This window comes from Monodelphis domestica, chromosome 2 (genome assembly GCF_027887165.1).
Source record: "Monodelphis domestica isolate mMonDom1 chromosome 2, mMonDom1.pri, whole genome shotgun sequence".
Taxonomy (NCBI): domain Eukaryota; kingdom Metazoa; phylum Chordata; class Mammalia; order Didelphimorphia; family Didelphidae; genus Monodelphis; species Monodelphis domestica.
The window spans coordinates 125142736-125158350 of NC_077228.1; the positions used below are offsets into that span (position 1 = coordinate 125142736).

Here is a 15615-nt window from a genome sequence, read left to right on the forward strand (position 1 = left end):
CAATTATTGCGTCATTTGATCTTCACAACCACCCTGGGAGGTAGGTGTTATCATCTCCATTTTATGGATGAGGAAATTGAGGCTAAGGTTAAGTGACTTTCCCAGGCACATAACAGCCAATAAATATCCAAGTTTGCATTTGAATTTAGGTCTTTCTGATGTCAGGTCTAACATTTTAACATTTGGCCCAACTTTAATTCAATTCACTAAGCTAAAAAAGAAAAAAAAGAAAAGATAAATTCTAGTATGTTATGTCTTTTTTGCATATGGCAGAGAAACTACAATGTATATATGATTTTTAAAAAAATAATGGTATAATGTTGGAAAGGGATGCTAATAATTGGGTATTCATTCTATATATACATATGTGTATATGTATATATGTGTATTCACAAATTCTCCTACCTGTGATTTCACTGATATAGAGAACTCCTGGTGGGAAAATAAATTTGGGACATGAGCTAAGGAGGTAGTATATGATAATGAGATTTGGATTTTTGGATCACAGCTTACAATATAGGGTTGACAGATTCCTGGCCAGAGATGAAGTATATACCTAAGAAAGACCAATAAGAATCTGTCTGCAGGATGTCTTCCAAATTTAATTAAAAGTGCTTTGAACTGAAAAGAATGGAGGAGGAGAAGATTGTTCAAGTATATTCCCTAAATTAGATACCATAGAATAGAGTAAACACAAAGGATGAAGAATACCAGCTGAAATATGCAGGAATTCACAGGAGAATAATCCTAAAAAGGAGGCAGTAGTAAAAATCTTTAGCTTCAAATAGCTAAACACAAATGGCCAAAGTTCAGGCAACAAACAAGAGGGACCAGAGATTACAAGGCAAAATATCACTTGGTATTACTGGTATCATAGAGATGTGATGGTCTTAAAACCCATGAGTGGACGATGTCTCTGAATGGATATACCTTATTCAAAATAGCTAATAATAATGATGATGATGACAAGTTAACACTCATATAGCAACTACCAGACACTGAGCTAAAGACTGTTCAATTATTCTCTCACTTGAACCTCACAATAACTCTGGGCAGTTATCTATTATTATCCCCATTTTACAGATGAAGAAACTGAAGCACACAGAGGTTAAATAACTTGGCCAGAATCACATAGCTAAAAAGTGTCTATGGTCAGATTAAACTCTTGACTCCAGGCTCAATGCTCTATCCATTGTACTACATAGATACAAGCAGAAAAAAAGGAAGGTGGGATAGCAATGTAGATTAAGAAACCATATTCATCAGAGAGAATCTAGAATGTGTGTTTGTGTGTGTGTGTGTGCATGTGTGTGTGTGAAAACAAAAGAGAAAATATTGGAATGAAGGTCTAAGAAGGGAGAAACAAAAATGAGTTAGTCATTGGCATATTCTACAAACCACCTGGACAGAAAAAAAAAAATTAGATGAGGAGTTTAGGAAATAGATGACAAGCCTATAAAAGAGAGGCATGTTATATTAGTGATAGGAAACTTCAATTATCCAGACATCTGTGAAAGCTTTCCCTATGCCAAATTTAGGGCAGCTAATAATTTCTTTACTTACCCACGTGATAATTTCCTCCTTTAAAGGTAGATGAAGCAACTATGGGAAATTCTTTTCTGGAAATGAATTTCATTAGGAGGAAGAATCTGGTTTCTAGGTTGGAATTTATGGAAACCTTGTTGATGACCGAAGAAAAGAAATCTGACTATAGTCTGACATATACCCTATATTCTAGAAAAGATCACTTCAAAATGTCCAGAAAAAAGGCATTTTAGCTCTTCATAGACTAAAATGCTTCAGAGGGAGTCAGTTCAGGGGGAATGGAAGAACTGAAGACAGAAAGGGAAACATTCCAAAGAGGGATAAAAAAGGAATTTGTCTTAAAAATGTGAATGCATAAGGAACTCACTAACCAACTTAAATTTTTATTAATTTTTTAGTATTGTAATTTTTATTCTCTGATTTATTTTGCCCATGAATAGTTAAAGTTTTCTAACTATTTAGGTCTGTCATTCATTCATTTTTTAAGTGAAAAATAGTATACTTCAATCTGCATTCAGACTCCATCAGTTCCTTCCTGGAGGTGAATAGCATTTTTCATAAAAAGTCCTTCAGAATTATCTTGGATCATTGTATTTCTGAGAATAGCCATATCATTCATACTAACTTAGATTTTAAATGAAAGGTACAGAAAACAGAAACAAAGCCAGAGGAGGGAAGATAAATATGAGTAAAGTATGTTCCTAACAAAATGTCAGAAAAATTAAAGCTTAAAATGAGCTAAGGATGGCAAGAGAAGCTGAGGACAATAAAAAGGGTTTTTATTTTTAACATTTGAGGAGAAAAACAAAGGTCAAAAAGGGATAGGAACATTGCTTAGGGTGGATGTGACAATGATAACTAACAACAGAGAGAAGGCAGGGTTGTTCAAATCTTATTAAGTTTCTATTTTAATTGAAAAGGATAATGACCTTTATGTGTAAAATGACAGAATCAAAATGACTAATAGGGAGTTGATACCCAAGATAAGTAAGGAAACAGCAAGAGAACAATTGGCTGCCTTTGATGAATTTAAGTTAACTGACCTATATGAACTACATCATCGGTCCCTGAGAGAGAAGTAGCATAGGTGATGGCCAAAATAATGTTGATGATATTTGAAAGATCATGGAAGACAAGAAAGGCACCAAAACACTTGAAAAGGACATATGTTGTGGTTTTCAAAAAGAGGAAATAATCTGCAAATGGAGCATGACAAGATCCTAGGAAAATTTAAGAATGAATCATTAATGAAATCATTGGCAAATGTTTAAAAAGCAAAGTGGTGAAAGACACAGCAGAGCATGATAGGATTATTAAGTTAACAGATGAGGGAAATCCTGTAGATATAATTTACCTAAGTTTTAGCAAAGCTTTAATGTATAATAATTCATTATACATATACATATTTATACATTACATATTATATATACAACTACATTATATATAATTATAATTATATATGTACAAATGCATACAATTATACATTCTATATACATGTATAAATACATAATAAAGTATTTCATACAATTGTCATGGAGAAATATGTACTGGATAATAATGCAATCAGCAATATTTAGGATTATTTGAATAGCTGTACACAAAGAGTTAATGGTTCAATACCAATATGGTAGGACATCTCTAGGGAAGTACCCCAGGGATCTGTACTTAGCATGTATTGTTTGATATTTTTATGAATGCCTCGATTAAAGACTCATCAAATTCAACATGATAGAAATTTGGAAAGGATAGTTCTCACAGTGGATAAAAGACTCAAGATGTGAAATAATCTTGACAATCTCAAGAGTTCAGCAAACTCTAACTTTCAGATCAAATCCAACTTTATTCACAAATGTAAAAACCATTCTTACCTCAGGGATATCCAAAAAGCTGACTGATTGAATTTGGCCTTTAGGCTATACTTCTCTGACCCCTTGGCTACAACATTGGGGTGAATCTAATAAAATGAAATTTGATAGAAATAAACATAAAGTCTTCAACTTGAGTACAATAAATCAACTTCACAAGTGTAAAAATAATGAAACCTGATTAGATAGTAGATGATTAGGAAAAAAATCTAGGTGTTTTTAGTGTACTGCCAATATGATATGAGTCCTAACTGAGTGATAATGAGGCAGCCATAAAAGCCAAGGTGATCCTGGACTGTTTTAAGAGAAGTTGACAGGAATGAGAGGTGACAGTATCCCTGTGCTCTGCCTGCCCTTATCTGACCTCCTCATCTACAGAACTGTGTTCAGTTCTGGGCACCATAGTTGAAGAGGGCCATCGACAAAATGCAGAGTACCCAGAAGAGTTTAACCAGAAGGAAGAAGAGCTTTAAATCCATGACACAAAGAATGGCTGAATAAAGTGGGCATGTTTAGTCTGGAGAACAGAAGAGTCACATTGGACATGGTAACTGCCTTCAAGTTCCTAAAGGGCATTCATGAGGAGGAAGGATTATACTTGCTCTGTTTAGTTCCAGGGGACAAAAATGGGAATAAAGGGTAAAAGTCAAAAAGGGGAAAGTTTAGAGGGTGGGAGAGAACTTCCTAATAATTTGAGCTATCTAAGGATTGTATTTTAATTTAAAATCTAAGAATTTTTGAATTTTTTGTTTGAAATTGTATTTTTATAAAAATCCAAGAATTTTGATTTTTTATTTAAGATTGTACTTTTATAAAAATTCGAGATTTTGATTTTTGTTCTAGAAAAGATCTTCAAGAAAGAAGCTTGAATTTTTTATATCCAGAGAATGAACTGTTGCAGAAAGATGCCAAAAACCTACACTTCATCAAGAAAATCAAGAATGAACTTTGTATATGATTGATTGAACTGAACTTTGATTGAACATTTATTGTAAATGTACACATTTATGCCAAAAGGGACTGCCCCTAATTTGGCTTTCTGTCAATGTGCCTAGCAAAACATTGGTTTTGCTTTCTTTTCTTTTCTATTTCCTCTCTCACTATTCTAATCCCTCTTAGAAAATTGAATATTGTGTATATCTATAGTTAGAGGTGCATTTAGTATTACAAAATGATTATGTTAAATGATCAATGAGGAGACTAGTCTCCCAATGATCATCAGGGGGGATTGTAAATCTTGAAATCTCTCAGACTTGTGAATGTTAAAAATTTCCCCATTGGGGAATTCTTAATTGGAACAAATTCCCTACTGAGAAACATTTCCCATTTTGATGTGAGAACTCGCCAGGATCAGAAAAGGGAGGACCTCTACTCCACCCGTACTTAAGACTGCTTTAGGGGAGAAAACTCCTTGCTAAACAAAGAAAGTACTTGGATCCATGCTTATGGTGGGGAAAGGAGTCCTTTGAACCAGGCCTGTTTTTAGAATTGATACAATGAGATGCTAGGTACCTAAAAGGGTCGGGCAAGTTTTCTCTTGATAAGATTAGTTGACTCAGCTGTGTTTTCTCTTGTTCAGACTTACTGAGGATCTTGGTCGACACAGCAGCATTTTTTCTGATTCAGACTTACTGAGGAGATTTGTCGACTTAGCAGGAATTCAGATGGGCAGTCCTTTGGAAAGCGTCTACAGTGATTGGTAGATGTAGGGACTTAGGGGAGGTGACATGAGAGAAAAACCGCTATATAAGAAAAAGCAGAATCTCTTGAGGAGATATATATATTCCTTTTGGAGAATCTCTGATGAGGATCGCTTGGGAAGAATCTCTTGAGAGAGGCTCTGGAGAAGGGAAGCTCTTGGAGGATAATCTCTAAGGAGGTCTCCCTGGAGCTCCTCTAAGGGGACTCTGTCCCTCTGGAGGCTCTGGAGAGTGGCCCTTTGGAACAGTCTCTGGCTGGAAGGCTCTCTGGTGAAGTCAGCTGATATGGAACTGGCCTGGTGTTACTAGAATCCTTGTTTAGTCAGACCTTGTGGTGAGTGTTAAAAAACTGACTGATTTCTCTTTTAAGACTCAGGTCTAGGCCATATTGGCTTGAGGCCCTTCATACTTATTCCTTTCTTACTTTCTCTCTCTTTCTTTGATTACTCATTGTATTGTTAATTAAAAATCTCTATAAAACACAATTGACTTGGGTATTTGAATAATTGTTATATATTTCCCTGGTGACCACCTTATATTTGATTTTAAACCCAAGACACTGTAGTGAAACATATTTCTGCAGTCAAATTTACTCACCCTCTCTTATATCTATCACAATTTATATCTTCCACTATTTTAATCACTACAGTTTAAGACCTCAACCATTTTAAATCTCACAGGATGCAATGCCTTGACTTGCCTTCTTGAAAGTCTGGATTATAAATTGTTGGGTTTGTTATAGTAGTTATACCTTTTGTATAGATGAAACAGATTAGATAGCTGGGGAAGAATGTTCTATCTCTCAGATGCTCCCATTTTGTGATTCTATGATTCCCCTTGCCAATGTATATCAGTAGTTGACATGCAATTAATAGTCTTAAGAGAGCTGTCTGAGTGGAGAGATTAGATGATGGAATTGATGGAATACAGCTAGTATTCCAGTCAGAGGCAGGTCTTGAACTGAGGTTGTCCTAGAAATGAAGTCCTTTCTATCCATTGTGCCCATGGTTCCCAAATGGTGTGCTGTGATAATGGCCTATAGCAAACTCACAAGGGCATATGAGGAGATTTGAAAGTTTCAGCAGAAAACACAGTCAATGGATATCTTCTGCTAAATGCTAAAGTTCAGCCAATCCCTGGGAGCACCATGAAAAAATTATGGCAAAACTAAGGGCTCCATGAAACAAGAATGTTTGGTAACTTCTCCATTATTGTCCCGATACCTCTCTCTAGAGTTTCTAGTTTACTTAACTTAATTAACTCATTTAATTTAATTATTTATATAACATAGACTGTCAGGTATAATGTCTTGTAAAGGAAATGAAATAAATGTTTTCCACCAGGTATTATCTTATCTTATCTTATCTATCTATCTATCTATCTATCTATCCCATTACCAATGACTGTCCTCTATAAAAATAAACTGGCTAATGGCTCCATTACTGTGAAAAATAGCAATCCTAAAGTTGCCACTGTGACATTTTCACAAATGTTTAAATATATACTGTATACACATATATATATTTAAACATGTAAGTATAAATGTATCATAGGGCAGCAAAGTGGCACCTGGAATCAGGAGGACTTGAGTTCAAATGTGGTCTCAAACATTTAACTAACTATGGGCAAGTCATTTAACCCTGTTTGTTTCACTTTCCTCATCTGTAAAATGGGCTGGAGAAGGAAATGATGAATCTCTCCAATATCTTTTCCAAGAAAACCCCAAAATGGAGTCATGAAAAGTTAGACATGCCTGAAATGATTGAACAACAACAAATGTGTGGTATGATGATTAAGAAATAATTTCATTAGAAACAGTAATACTTTTAAAGTGAATTGTTTTGCTATCAGTTCTATCTCTTTATAATATAGTATTTAACTTTTCCCAAAAAGGTGGAGAAAAACATGAAAAAAAAAAGAAAATGGATGGTATTAATGTAATCATAGAAATGTAAGAATTCTATATTACCAGATGATTTTAAGCACCAGTTTTAAATTTTCAGATATATGTCAACATCATAAAGTCCAAGGTAAGGAGGAAGAAGGGGAAAAAAGGAAAAAAATCCTTAAATACTTGTCTAAATTTTAGGGCCAAGATAATAGAGAGAATAGAAAATAGTGACAATAACTAAACATAAGCTAATGTTGTCAAATCTTGATTGTGCACACTAATGGAGAGGAGCAGCAATAGATACGATACAAAACATCAGATAATCCAAAGATCAATTACTTTAAATCGTGTCTTCCCCTCAGCAAATTTACCTTCCTAATTATGATTTGCTGACATTTATATTAAAATTAGTTTGTATTCCCAAAGCACACAACAACTCATAGTGGGAGAAAGGATTCCCCAATAATGCAGAGGCATATGGAAGCCATTCTGGCATGAATAATTTTCTATGAATTATCCATAAAGTGAGTAAACAACACATGGATAATTGAGAGTTGACTATATATCTCTTATCCATCTACATACTTTAAAATACTTAAAAATATTTTTTTCCATAAATAATAAGAGTATTTTCCAACCAACCAGTTTAGGGCTGAAATAACCAGCTTATAAATCCTTCAGCTTTCAGCTAATTCTCAGTCATAATAAGCATCCCTGACAAAGACATTAAGGATATGAAACTAGTCATGAAGAGCAGAAACAAAAATTGCCTTTATAGTCCATCTTGGGTTGTAATAAGATATTGAAATACAAATAATACAAAAAGAGATCTAAGCAATTTTATTTTAAGTAAACATAGGCCAAACTGAAGAAAATGGGTCTCATGAAGGTTTCATTGATTAAGTGATTAGTTTGCCAGTGAATGATTATTAGTCAGAGATGTTGGAATTAGTGACTTCAGCCCTGCCTCCCATGAATAAAATGCGGGGAGTGCTCTTTCTCCCACCCTCTGTGACAGATGATATCTGTTTTCTCCTGTGAGTTTGAATTTAAGAGTCACCGAAGCTCAGCAACAGTATATTCTGGCTCAAATGAGCTGAAAATTGCATTCAATTTGAATTTCAAAACTGGAGGGGAGGAAGGGGAGAAAAAGCTCAGCACCCATCAAGACTGTACTTTTCAAGTACTTCCTACTGCTTACTTGCATTCAGGCTGGCTGGGGACTTGAAACTCAGTATATGAAGTAGAGAAAGAGCATTGTTGGACTATTGCCCAGTCTGAGTTTAAAAATAAACTTTTAATAGTCAGGATCAAAGCAAACCTTCATTTTATGTATATAATGCACAATGCATCCCACCCCCAAAGAAACAGATTTATCTTTCCAAGTCTCAAATTTCACTGGTTTCAGTCATATATTTTATAGGTTCTAAAGACAAAAATCAACTCCCTAAAGGACTTCAGGAAAGCAAATTTTGTCCATAAGATGTAAATTTATCCCCATTTAACTCCCTTAATGCCTTTAATATGCTAAAATCAGAATTCTATTTGGTTTGGTTTTATTGTGCCCTTTTCTACTCTACCACTCCCCGAAGGTCAGATGATCAGACCCTCTAATATTGATGTTTTTTCACCATTTTTGTATCAAAGGCATCTCTTTGGAAGTCTGCTGGAGCTCAACTCAAAATAATGCTTTTTAAGTGCATAAAATAAAAGAAAACCAATCATATTTAAATACATTTGTCAATTTTTTTTTTTACAAATACGTTTGTGAACTTCCTAATTTAAAAATCCTTGTCTTGGGCATGATTAGCTCAAATTATACAATAGCTGAAAAGTTATAGGAGGGGGCAGCTGGATAGCTCAGTGGATTGAGAGCCAGGCCTAAAGACAGAAGGACCTGGAATGAAATCTGGCCTCAGCTACTTCCCAGCTGTGTGACCCTGGGCAAGTCACTTCACCTCCATTGTCTAGCCCTTACCACTCTTCTGCCTTGGAACCAATACACAGTACTGATTCCAAGATGGAAGGTAAGAGTTTTAAAAAAAAAGTTATATGGATATTCATTAAAAAATAAAATCATCCTCTAATGTATTTTACGAATCTGTTATTTGAAGGAATTCCTTTATAAAGCAAAGGATAACTTTACAGGGAACATAAGTCTTAGATCTGGGCAATAAGGTTTTCTTTTTAAAATTTTTTTAATTTTTTTGCCAATTATATGTAATAATAAAGTTCTATATAATTTTTCCAAAGTTATATGATCCAAACTATCTCTCTCCCTCCTTCTCTCCCTACTCTGAGAGATGGCAAGCAATTCAATCTGGGTTATAAATGCATTATCACACAAAACAGGTATAAGGTTTTATTAAATCAAGCCACACTTTTAGCTGACAAGAATGAAAAACTGAAGTTGCAAGGACAATAATTGGAGTCTGAAGATCTGGGTTCAAATCCCAATTCTTCTATTTATTATCCATTGGATAGCTTTTGGTCTCAATTTATTCATGGGTAAAATGAGAGGGTTGGAACAGATAACCTTTAAGAATTCATCTATTTCTAAATCATATGATCCTAATCTAAATTCAGCTTCCATACAGAGAAGAATAGTAGATGATACATTGGGACCAAATAACAGCATGAAAATTGGCCCAAACTTGACAGTTTTACATAAAGGCACAGAGGGTTTTCCCAATTTCTGAGCCAGTCATAAATAATAAAACTTTAGAAGATGGTATTAACTTTTTGAAACTACAAAAGTCTGACAGTGCAAAATGAAACAATAATTTAATGAATGGTACCGAGAAAATGTTAATTTTTCCTTAGAGAGCATCTTAAAGGTGTCCATAGTATGTAAGCTTGTAAAGGTACACTGGTGCCTCGATGCTGCCTGAGCTTAAAAATAAACTGAATAATATTAATATAAACTGTCATTTTGCATACATAATGACTTGACAGTCAGGCTAGATTGAGGATTTTTCATGGTAACCAGGAAAGCTAGACACTACATACTTTTGTTTCCAAATGTACCCATTCCCACAGGATTAAGGAAAAGGAAAAAAAGGTAGGTAAGAATTCAATACCCTGGAGAGTAGATGGATATTTTATTCAGTCTCTGGCAAAATGAAAGCATTTATATCTTTCATCTGGGGAGGGATAGGGAGAAAAAGGAGAAATAGAGTAACAGTAGCCTGTGAGGCAGGCAGAACAGTGTGAGGAAAAAAACTGGATTTTGAGTCAGAAGTCTTGAGTTTGAATCATATCTCTGTTCCTTCCCACCTGAGTGACCTTGAGAAAGTTATTTTATCTCTCCAGGTCTTAGTTTCTTCATCTATAAAATAAAGAGTTTGGATTAGGTCTCCAGATTTCTTGCTTTAGATCCTATTACCTTGGAAAGTTTGCCTATGACCACAAAAATTTTTCCAGGCTACTTTATGGAGGTTATCTTATACTGAACTTAGAAAAGAAGCATTTTCCTTCATTTCAAAGCATTCCCCTTCCCCTTTCAAATCCCCCCCCCCATATAAAAGAAATACCATTGAACCCTAATGCCTGGTAGAAACACAAGTAGAATATTTGCTTCTATAGAAACAGGTTTAGGAAAGTCAAAGCTAATAATATACATGGAGTTGAATGATTTCTGCTGACCACACTCAATGCATTTTATTTGCCTGACTATTCAATATTATACTAAAACTTCTTAAAATAAAAAAAATTAGTTCCCATAGTTTTAATAAATTGGCACTTAAATTAGTTCTATATCTCAGAGAGTTTTATTCCTGAGTAAGTGGCTTCTATTACATTATAGGACGTTGAACAGATGACAACTAAGTTTTCAGTGATTATCATAGATACCATTTCAATGATAATCTGATAAATATTGTATCTGTCATATGGCACAATGATATATTGGCCTCTTAATACACTGATAAAGCTTAATCTAGTGGGGAGCAGCTTACCTTTCAAACTTCAACAAGGTGAGCACAGGAATTTTTCTTACATCTTCATAATATAATATTGTTTCATCGATGAACCAGTAAATCGCCAGCTCTCTTCATTTATGTGATGGGAGCACGGATCCAAACCAAAAAAGGAAAAAAAAAGTGAGGTCAATTTCTTGGCCACTGCATTTAATAAAATCTCCTAGGCAATAGGGTTAAGTACACATTAATAGATATGACTTTGAATGGAGACTTTGCCTTTAGCGATTTTTTTAAATTTTCCTATATCCATATCCAGGGCTATTTTAACTCTCAAAATAAGCTACAGTCTTTATTGTTTTAAGTTTTCTTCCTTCTAAACTTTATGTGTTTTATTAATCTTCTGCTCCTCTTTTATTTATAGATAATACTCTGGTTAAGGTTTCTAAGTATATTCCATTATAATCCCCATTTATAACTTTTAGAACCATTCTTTGATCAGAGGGGCAAAAGGACTTCATTTGTTATATACTTGGCCCAAATTTATGTATTTCTTCCGATGTTAGGTGCACTTTTCCTTTATTTTTTTCCAACAATATTTGATAAAAGAAAAAAATGTAAGGTCAGTCATTCTGCTTAGGAAAATGTGTGAAGTCTCTATTTTAAATAATTCCATTGTTAAGAGTTAAACAAATGAATTTTTAAAACTAGAGGGCCAGGGAAAGAGCTTCCTAAGGGAAGCCTGCCTTCTCAAAGCCAGCTGCACCTTTTCTCTCATGAATGAGGACATTTCAGAGTACCAATGGGATCCTTTTGACATTTCAGAGTACCTATGGGATCCCTTTGATGTCAAGGGGAGCTCTACGCTCAGTTCCTGGCAGTGGGGTGCCTGTTACCAAAAGAGCAGCTGATAGACCCCTAACGGATTAGCTTGGTGAATACACGCACGATTCCTGAAGTACAACATGTGGGAAAACTAATTAGCAAAGTGGCACAAGGCCATTTTCCATCACACCCTTGAGGCCTACTTGTGGTAACTGTGTATTTTAGAGAGTGAGTGCTTCAAAGAGGGTTCCATGTTGTGATTAGAAGATTCTATGAGGGGCCTGTTAACAGTATTCACTAATGCAGACCTTCAAATCCACGTTTTTTTCTTTGTTTTCCTTTTTTTTTAAGAGAGAAGGAAGGTTAAATAGCAAAACAACAATTATATAAAATGGAGGTTGCAATTCTTCCTTTCTTAAACTTTTTCAAAGCAGCAAATCAGAAAAGATAATTTTCAAAAAGTCCTGACTAATGTTTTAATCATTTGTTCAAATGGAAGCATTAATAAAAGTAATAAAAAAAACAAGGGGCATTTTAAAAAATCAATGATTATGCAAGAGAAGTATGAAAGCCCCACAGCCTACCACCCTGTATAAACTAAAACTTGACAAGAGTCTTTAATCAGGGCAGAGAATATGCAGGTAGCTAGAGAGCTGAGAGGCAAGATAGATAATGGGAAAAAGGACAGAATGAAATAGGTGGAAATACAAAAGTCATCTCTCTTTGGAGAAGCACACAGGATATGTTTAGCATCTTTACATTGGAAACATAATGAAACAGTATGAGATATTAAATGTATATAAATGTAATTTCAATTGATATTAAAGGAAAAGGAGAAAAATTTATTCATGCTGGTTATAAAATATTTAGAATTTTATAAATGTAAGAGAAAGATTTACACAAAAAGAATCTTTTCTTATGCTTATTACTTCAGAACTGTTGCTTAAAAATAGTTCATCTATATGTAACGTCATCCATATAATCCTGCTGATGCCAAGGAAACCTGAGATCACTTGCTGCATGACAGTGAACTGTGTAACAACATTTTAAAAAACATTTATGTTGTCTTAGTATCAATTTTAAGATGGAAGAGAGGCAAGAGCTAGACAACTGTAGTTAAGTGACTTGCCCAGGGTCACATAATAAGGAAGTGTCTAAGGCCATATTTGAACTTAGGTCTTCCCTACTCCAGATCTGGTTCCATATTCATTATGCCCTCTAACTGTCCCTGTATAACATTAAAAAGATATAAATTGCTTCAGGTCATCTAAGAAAAGGCCCTCTGTAAATTCAAGGTACTATTATATCATAATGGTAATTATTTGGGTCATTTCTTCTTTGGGCTCCAAACATATATGGGTTCGCCAATCACTGCTACTCTTCATTGTTGGAACATGCGATGTGATATATACAAATGGCAGGTGATTTCATGGAAGGAAGATGCCCATTGACACTGGGAGAAGGAACGGTCCTTTCTGAAATACTTGCTTTCTTCAAATCATGTGTCAGGCATCCAGTGATGTGATGAGGACGGGAGAGGCAGTAGTGAGGTATTCTCTAGTTTTTTGGAGAAATATCAGAAGAAAGAAGTCTAGGAAGAAGATCCTAAGAGACCATTGGTTTGTGACTGTTTCAGTTCAGCATCAGGGATGTAGTGAAAGATAAGCAATCAAGAACTAGATATCTCCCTTGAATCCAAAGTCTCCATAAATATATCTGCCTCTTACCTACCCTGTTTCCTTGAATAATCTTCATCTTCCAATTCCCCCAAGAATTGGATTACAGTAATCAAGAATTACAGAGAAGGGGAAGAAGGGAAAGGACATATTATTGGTGATTTTGGGGTGCCTTTTTGCCATATATTGATGCACTGTAGAATGCAATTTCCCATAGAATGAGTTATAAATGGTAGTAAGTTCCCAGACTATCCCATCCCACAAAGACTTGTTTAACATACAATATAATTAAAATTGTATACATTTGTAACAACATGGAACTTTTTCTCATATGTGAGATCCTTATACAATAACCAAGTGGGCAGACTACTGAAGAAACTAAATAATATCAACTATGGCATTCTTACCATAAATGAAATCTGAAGATAAAATGAAGTTGGAGCTAAATGGAAGAATGAGTCTTAGATTCTCTTTATAGAGGCAGCTAGAGGAATTGGGTGGCATTGGTCCTATCATACATTCAAAAGGAATCATTTAATAAGATATTTGGTCATATTAAAGTGCAATATTCATGCAAAAAGACCACCCTAAAAATAATGACAGCTTATGAACCAGCATATCTTTTGCAGAGGGGATAGGAGGAAATCTGAAGGACATTATAAAACTTTTCAAATTTAATCAACTTCAGTGCATAGAAGCTAACAGACCCTTAATAAATGCTTGCTGATTGACTGACCAAAGGTGTGTTTAGGCAAGAATGGCAAGAAATATGTTGGAAAATGGGGTTTAAGAGTAAAGAATGTGAGAGTCAAGGGAAGATAGGTGGCTCAGTAGGTTGAGAGCCAGGTCTCAAGATAGGAGATCCTGGGTTCAAATCTGACCTCAGATATTTCTTAGCTGTGAAACCCTGAGAAAGTAATTTAATTCCCACTGCCAAGCCCTTACTGCTCTTTTGCCTTGGAACTAATATACAGTATTGATTCTAAGATGGAAAGTAAGGGTTTTTTAATTAAAAAAAAAAAGAATGTGAGAGATTTTCCCCATCATCATAGCTTTAGGCATAAAATAGAGCACCTCAGAAGGGTAAATGAATAGAAGCAAAAATTCAGAAAGGAAAAATTTTTACATATTGATATGTATGTAATTTTAGGGTACAATAACATGGTAAAGTATATGGAGAGGAAGAAAGGAAAACCTCAGCTTTTCTATTTAGTTGCCATATACCAGGTGTATTTAACTGAGTTTGATTATTTATCAAGACAAGGATACCTCCATTTGCCTGAGATTCATAGAACTCAAATATCTGCTTAACTAATCTATAGCTAGGATGGTTCGTGCTTTTGGGGGGGGTAAGACTCAGAGAAGAAAAATTGTGAGAGGGTCAAGAGGAAGCATTCCTAGAATAAATTAGTTTTAGAGACATAGAAGGCTTACTGGGAACTCACAGGAAGCATAAACTTGTATTAGGTATTATGTATAATAATAATTTAATATATCTTATGAATATTATATATATAGCTAGTGATGATGTTGCTTATCCTCAAGATACTAGCAGTCAAATGGAGAGAAAGCACATTAAAATCAACAAATATTTATATCAGTACATTGAAAGGAAAGAGAGAACACAGAGAATATGTGGGTGGGTTGGGGAGTGAACTATATGGTATTTTTTTTAAACCCTTACCTTCCAACTTAAAATCAATACTGTGTATTGATTCCAAAGTAAGGGCAAGGCAATAGGGGTTAAGTGACTTGCCCAGGGTCACATAGCTAGGAAGTATCTGAGGACAAATTTGAACTCAGGGCTTTCTGTCTCTAGACCTGGCTCTCAATCCACTGAGTCACCTTGAAGGAACCATATGTCTGATACCATTCCTTCTACTATCTTTCTAATATCCTTTAGGACCCCCAAAGATAATGTTGCTGGCCCCATTGTGGTGTAGTATCTAAAGGAAAAATCTAGGATTGGTAAAGAAAAAAGTTATCAACAAACAAATGAACATGTTAATCACCTGCTACCTATATTCATATATACATATACTTGCTAGGTATAGCACAGCAGATAAAGCACTGTGCTTTTCATGAAGACCCATCTTCATGAATTCAAATCTGACCTCAGACACTTCCTAGCTTTGTAACCCTAGGCAAGTGACTTCACCCTGTTTGCCTCAGTTTCCTCATCTGTCAAAAGATACG

General features: G+C 34.9%; 1 protein-coding gene across 13 annotated transcripts in view; it reads right to left on the bottom strand.

The window, feature by feature from the left end:
- Window positions 1-15615, bottom strand: part of ESRRG (estrogen related receptor gamma) — a 685908-nt gene that overhangs the window by 455004 nt on the left and 215289 nt on the right. For all 13 annotated transcript variants that reach the window (XM_056815934.1, XM_056815933.1, XM_056815938.1 and 10 more), the window contains one exon: window positions 10958-11050. The gene's annotated coding sequence lies outside the window, so the exon portion shown is untranslated. The remainder of the gene's footprint in view (window positions 1-10957; window positions 11051-15615) is intronic.